This window comes from Arachis hypogaea, chromosome 14, assembly GCF_003086295.3.
Source record: "Arachis hypogaea cultivar Tifrunner chromosome 14, arahy.Tifrunner.gnm2.J5K5, whole genome shotgun sequence".
NCBI lineage: Eukaryota > Viridiplantae > Streptophyta > Magnoliopsida > Fabales > Fabaceae > Arachis > Arachis hypogaea.
In genome coordinates, this window is record NC_092049.1 from 127231126 (window position 1) to 127238163 (window position 7038).

The 7038-nt window shown below is 25.9% G+C and overlaps 1 long non-coding RNA gene across 1 annotated transcript; it reads left to right on the plus strand.

Annotated features, from left to right (window-relative positions):
• The first annotated feature begins 1989 nt into the window (after nt 1–1989).
• On the plus strand, nt 1990–3016 carry LOC112740615 (uncharacterized). Its single transcript, XR_003171252.3, has 2 exons — nt 1990–2188; nt 2745–3016. It is a non-coding gene; the product is annotated as an uncharacterized lncRNA (long non-coding RNA).
• The last annotated feature ends 4022 nt before the right edge of the window (nt 3017–7038 follow it).

Genomic DNA, 7038 nt, shown 5'->3' on the forward strand with positions numbered 1-7038 from the left:
TGAAATTGTAAAAGAATTTATCTATATCTTTTGAATAATTTTTAATTAAATACTTTTCTATAATATTTTTAAAATGTGTTTTTATTGTGAGGGACAGACTTAGCTAGAGAGGGATAATTAGTGACTTCGATCTTCTCAAAATTTTAAAAAATTATACTTAAATATGAAATATATGCTTAAAGAAATAAAAAAATATTATATAATTTAATAATTTTATATGTATTATTTTTTATTATGTGATGAATTTATATCTTAATTATTTAATTTATTAATATTTTTTATTTAACTAATTTAATGTCATATCCTTAAGTCTTATATTAATATATTTAACATTTATATTATTATATGAAATATTAATAATAACTTACGTAGTTATATTTTGTTAATTATATTGTGTACTTTAGATATTTTTTTTTTGTAAAAAATACTCATTTATAAAAATATTTTATATCTTGTATTCTATAAGGATAATGTGTCTTTTACATAATTAAAATTTATTTTCAAATTTTTCAAAAATTAAAAAAAAAGTTAATTTTAATTAATAAAATATGTGATATTTTTTAACTAAACACGCTATAAATTATTGGTATTTTATAATTTTATAATGTACTATTAATATTGTTATGTTTTTTGTGTATTTGTCATATTAAAAATAAAATTTTGAAGAAAAATTTATAATTTTATATATATATTGATAAATCTTTTGAAAAACCAATTTAAATAACTATATGTTAATTGCTATGAAGCACTGACACTTTGCTGAGTTATCGTGTCCGTATGTCAGATATATTTTGGACCTGACACTCTTCGACATTTGTTCAACACATGTGTTTACTGTGTCCAACTATGTCTTAACAAAAAATAAAAATTCTTTTCCAGATATGCTTCGGCAAACCTAAATACCATCATTCATGTGTCAGCATGCCCAACTTTATTATTAACATGTATTTTTGAAATAAATTTAAAAATAGTATATATTATTATTTATTAAAATAAAAAATATTTTAAATATTTTATATAATTAAAATAAGATGTTAAAAATAATTAAAAATTAATTTTTATTTTAATATAAATAAAATATTAAAATATCATTAGAATTTATCTAAAAATTATTTTATATTTTATATATATGTATCTCAGTATGTCAGTATGCATATCTCATTAGAATTTATCTAAACTTTATGTCGTGTTGTATTTTGTGTCTTTATCAATATCCGTACATCATAGGTTAATTATTTTTATGAAATACAAAATTTATCTAAAATTAAACTCCTCCATATTAAAATTTATGGATCCATTCTACTATTGTATGTATTAGCAAAATTGGAGATGATAATAATTTCGTTTGACATTAATAATGGAGTGGTTGACAAAAATAATTAGGTAAGACCGTAAGATTAAAAGTTAAAAGACAAATAGACATAAGTATGGATATTTTGCTGAGTTGTCATATTCATGTATTGGATATATTTTAAATACGATAATTATCGACATTCATTTTTTTTTTGGTGACTTTTATCGACATTCATTTGACATGTGTGTCTGTTGTGTTTAACTGTGTCTTGATAAAAAATAAAAAAAATTTTTGGACACATTTAGACATATCTAAATACCATTATGTATCAGCACATCCAACATTATTTTTAACATATATTCTTAAAATAAATTTAAAAATAGTATATATTATTATTTATTAAAAAAATATTTTAAATATTTTATATAACTAAAATAAAACTTTAAAAATAATTAAAAATTAATTTATATTTTAATATCAATAAAATATTAAAATATTATTATGATTTATTAAAAAATTATTTTATATTTTATATATATATATATATATATATATATATATATATATATATATATTTTACATTTTATAAAATTTTAAAATTCGTATGTAAACGTATTTCATATTATATCGTATTTTATGTATGTACCAGTCTCCATAGCAAATGAATGATTGTGTGCTGTACAGTCTGACCCCTTCTAGAGCAATATCCTCCTCTTATTCGGTTCTGTAATTAATTTTAATCGATTATAGTAAATATGGCACCAAAAGTAAATGACTTATTCTTATTATAAATAGATAGACATCCACCTGTTATTTCATACTTTCAAGCACCTAAGAAGATGAAGGCCTTTACCTGTGTTTTGGTCATTCTACTTGTTTTTTCCATCGGTATTGGTATATGTTAGTTATCTAATAGGCCATGTTTAATTTTTCTTAAAAAAATTACATTTTAATACTTTATATTGTTAAAACTAGTTAAAAAATAAATTATGTTTCTTTCTTTTTAAAAAATAAAAACTCTTTCTTTCAAAATATAATATTTTATAAAATATTGACAAATATATGAAAAATGATTTTTTTTTTTAGACAAAAAGAAATTTGCCAGAAAAAATTAAAAGAACTGAGGCTGTGTTTATTTATGATTTTCAGAAAAATAATTTTACAATTTAATTCTTTATATGAGTTGAAATTATTAAAATTTTGATTTTAATAAGAATCTACTTCCGTTATTTTTTTTCCGAACCAAAAAAAAAACGACTTTAATTTAAATTCTGATTAATTTATAAAATCTATATAAAAATAGGGTGAAAAGTGATTTTCTTTAGCACAAATCTGTTTTTTTTAATTAAAACTGAAAAAAAAATTATAAGTTTCTATTTGTTTATGTTAATTTAGATTGTACATCCAACTATCCAGTAATAATTATTTTGTGTTTGATGGGTATACGTAGGAAATGAAAGGCTAATGAAAGTAACAGAGGCAGCCTCAAACCATTGTTCACAGACACAACCAGATGCGAAATGTGTAGCAAGTCAGTGCGACGCTTCATGCAAAAAACGTTATGGAAATCTAGCAAGTGGATATTGCAATCGCGACAAATGTCTTTGTATACACTCAATTCCATGTCAGGATTTATAGTCCTATGTTTGCAACATTTCCCTTACAATTCATGTTTGAATAATGGAAAATGAAAAGCTTAATAATAAATGATGTTTCTATGAATATCAATTTTATTTACTTTTCTTTTTTTTTTTTCTCGTTCTTAGTTACTTTTACTTTTATAAGGTTAAAGAGTGTTATGAGTAATTTTCTTTGTTAAGACTTCGTTATTGTTTGGTATCACATGACCGATTGGATAAGAATGAAACTATTTAAGGATAATGTGATAGATTAATTATCTAAAATTTCTTGTGGTGGCTAGTATCGATCAGAGTCGGTCAGCGTCTTCCGAGGTAGTCCGACAGAGGCGCTAATATACCGATTTCTATAAAACAAAAAGTTTAATTTTGATGCACCGTTGATATAAAATAATTTTTAATATTATATTAATAAAAATAATTATTTTATATATTAATCGTATGAATAATTATTCATAAAAATATATATAATTAAATAATTATATAAAATATTTTACATACTAAATACATTAAAATTAATAAAACAGAATACAATTATTCAAAAATATAGACAAAAATGTTCATTCTTAAGTTATAGTATTTATTATTATGATAAAATAAAAGATAAATTATAAAAAATACACTCAAATTATTTTGGTGTTGACAAAAATTTTTCCAAATTTTGTTATTGATAAAAGTGTTCTCAAATAATTTAAAAGCATGTTAAAAATGTCTATCGCGCCACTACAAGAGACATGTCGAATAGCGACGGTTTTTTTAGGGAACGAAATTCCAGCAATTTCATAAGCGTTGCCTATTAGGAGATGGAGATTTGATTTTGCGGCGGTTTTAGAAAACCGCTGGCACAACCGTAGCAAATCACATAATTGATTTTGCGGCGGTTCTGCCGCTATTTGGTAAATAGGTTTTTTAAAAAAATTGTGGCGGTTTTATAACCGCCGCTATCCTGTACGCTGGTTTAAAAAAATTGTGACAGTTTGAAACTGCCACAATCTGCTATATAAAATAAAAAAAAAATTTCTGAAAGTCAAACCACTTTGAAATAATCCATAAAGTATGTATTACAAGATCAACTGATAATACTAAAATGAAATTCAAAAGAGTTATTAGATAGAATTAAATTATTCTAGCCACATTTTAAATTAGAATATTCTAGCATCAATATAAGGTCTCAAGGAATGTCAATATTCATAGTATAGGCAGGGTGTATTAGAGGTAGAAGATCCAAAGCAACCTTTGAGTCCATTAGAGTCATCACGCATATTTACAAAAAAGGTGTATTCAGAATTTTCAACTAGACCAAGAAAGTGAAAAAGGAAAAAAAGTTAAGGAAGTTTAAAATTAGAGAATAAGTGACATTATTGATTATCTTATTTTTTTAAAAAAAATTGAAATACTAAGAGACAAAAATATTATAATTGTATACCTTTTAACTTAATCGGAGATGCAGTCATCCCAAAAATTCAAGGGAGGTCAGAAATAAAGAATTCAATTCCCTATAATAGAGCTCCTGCATGAAATTAAATCAAATCCTGCAAAGGTGACAGCAAATTATTTCACCAAATTACACCAGCTTGTTGAGATTGGTTTTAATTATTTTATTTAAAGAAAAAATCTCAAATTTATTTCAGTCGTATTTAATAAATCAAAATGACCAACATTACAACAAATGGCTAATATTATAAACTTACTTTCATTATGCAGGAATAAGGGTCTCTACCCTTAGCATGATGGCACTCATCCATTATTAAAAGCTTAATCATATCAAGTTTGAGAAAATTGTGCCTCAAACTTCTAAGCAATATAGCTGGAGTAATGATAAGCACCTTAGCATTCAAAAGAAAAAGCCTAGTTGATAATAAGTTAGTAACCACCTCCAAGCTATGCAGCAAACAAATATTTCAGAAGTATCACACTTAAAAGAACAAAAGATGCATGTCACACTTAGATAAAACTGAATATTGAAAAACGGAAAGTCGGTAGTCTTCTTTTTCATTTTCTTTGAACACATAGGCTTAGGCTAAAAACCATCTAGAAGGCAGAACTAGAATTAGGATTGACTAGAAGAATAACATGAATGCTACTAACCTTGACACCTTTTCAATTTTTTTCAGGCATTAGCTACTAAACCAGTGGTATTTATCTAGACTTGTGTAATACATTACAGATCCTTTGCCATCAACAACAGCAACTAAGAAAATACTGTATTTCTTTTCTCAATTCCAAAAGGGATAAATTACAATAGAAAAATTAAGCTTCAGAAATAATGTAAGAATGAGACATGGTTCAATTGATGTTAAAACTTAACAAGCAATGTACTACTTAATAATGTAAGAATGACACATGGTTCAATTGATCAAAAAGGAACTCCCAAAAACACATAAGATAGAGAATTTTGTAGCACATTACCATCTTAAGAATCAGTATATACAAAGATATGACATGAGTCTCAACCCAAAAGATTCCCAAAGACAACAACAAATAGAGAAAACATTGCTATCTTAGAAAAAGACATAGTTTCTCAACTTACACCAACACTTGTTTCTTTTTCTTTTTCTTATTGTACAAAACAAATTAAAACATCAAAATATAATTGAGTATGGTTAATGGGCATGTTGAAAATGAACATAAACAGCTAAAATAGACATAGCTTGCTAGTTTTATAACACATTAGAACTTTAAGCACAAAGAGCACGAAACAAAATTGTGTTATCAAAACTAATTAAAAGCATCTTTACCATCCAATACTCATTCATCAGAACAAAAGCTCTTAAAACTGATAAAGATGGTCAAAAAAAGCTTACTAACTTTTTTCAAATGCAAGTAATGTGAATCAATTGTTAAAAAATATGAAGCACATAATTTAAGTTCAACAACCCCCAAAATCATATGATCAATCACATGATCAGGCAGCAAACTTTATCTGTTTCTGAAACAAATTTCCAAAAATGAAAAGCACCCATCATCAATAACCTAGCAAAAAGAATATGTTTAAGATGTAAAATTGAAGTTGTGAGAAATGTTAGTATTTGAGAGAATATACAAAATAAAATAAAAAAGATAACTAGTGTTGATGCTATACTATATATTTTTATTTTTCTTTTTGGAGATGCTATACTATACATTGATCTTATTGCTACAGTACTCCTTACTTGCCTTAGAGTTCTTGTTTCAAGTTTACTTGCTTTTTTCTTCTTTGTATGAGAAAAGAGAGAGCAAAATATTCTATACATGCATATTAGTAACCATAGTTCATACTGTTTGATGTTTCTTGCGTTGTAAATTAATTATCTAGCTCACCTAGCCTTATTAGCTAAATTTCTTATTATATCTGCAATTCATGTTCTATGTAAGCATTGTTGCCATGTCTTATTATTTTTGGTTGATGGCAGGGGAGAAATATAATGGTAAAATATGCTGATTCGCACAAGAGTAAAACTAGTCAGGCATCATTTTCCCAGGGATATGTGCAACCTGGAAAAACTCATATTGGTACTACCCTGCCAGTTGGTTACACTTACCCACAAACTATAGCATCATACCCTTCTTATCAAAGCCCTCCCACTGTACCTTCTCCTTATGTAGCTCAAGGACATGTTCCTTATCCAACTTCTTTTGCAAAGAAAGATCAACTTGGTATCCCAACCCAACCTGTGGCAATGAACAACTACCCTTATTACTATCCCAAGCAATGAGTATATCAAATTGGGCATGGTGATATTATTTTTTCTTTTTATTTCTTTTCTCTTCAGTCCAAATTAGCCTTTAGAACCTGTCAAAGTATCATTGGTAATATGTAATGCTCTATTTCCTCCTTGTTTTATTATATAAAAAAATTTTTTGGCCATTTTGTCACACTTCAGTAGAATTTTGACATTTTACTTGTAAGTTGTAATACTTGGTTAGGTACTCCTGTGATTAGAGCAAGTTTTATGTACTTTATTGATTATTATAGAATGAAAAACATTTCGAAGGTTTTATTTTGCCAAATGCAAAATTCTGGTATACAGATTAATGGTTTTAGGTGAAGTTGAAAGGAGTACCAACTGACCAAGCCTTCATTTAGATTACTTATAGTGAGGGAAAACTGAGGAGGAAGTAAAATTA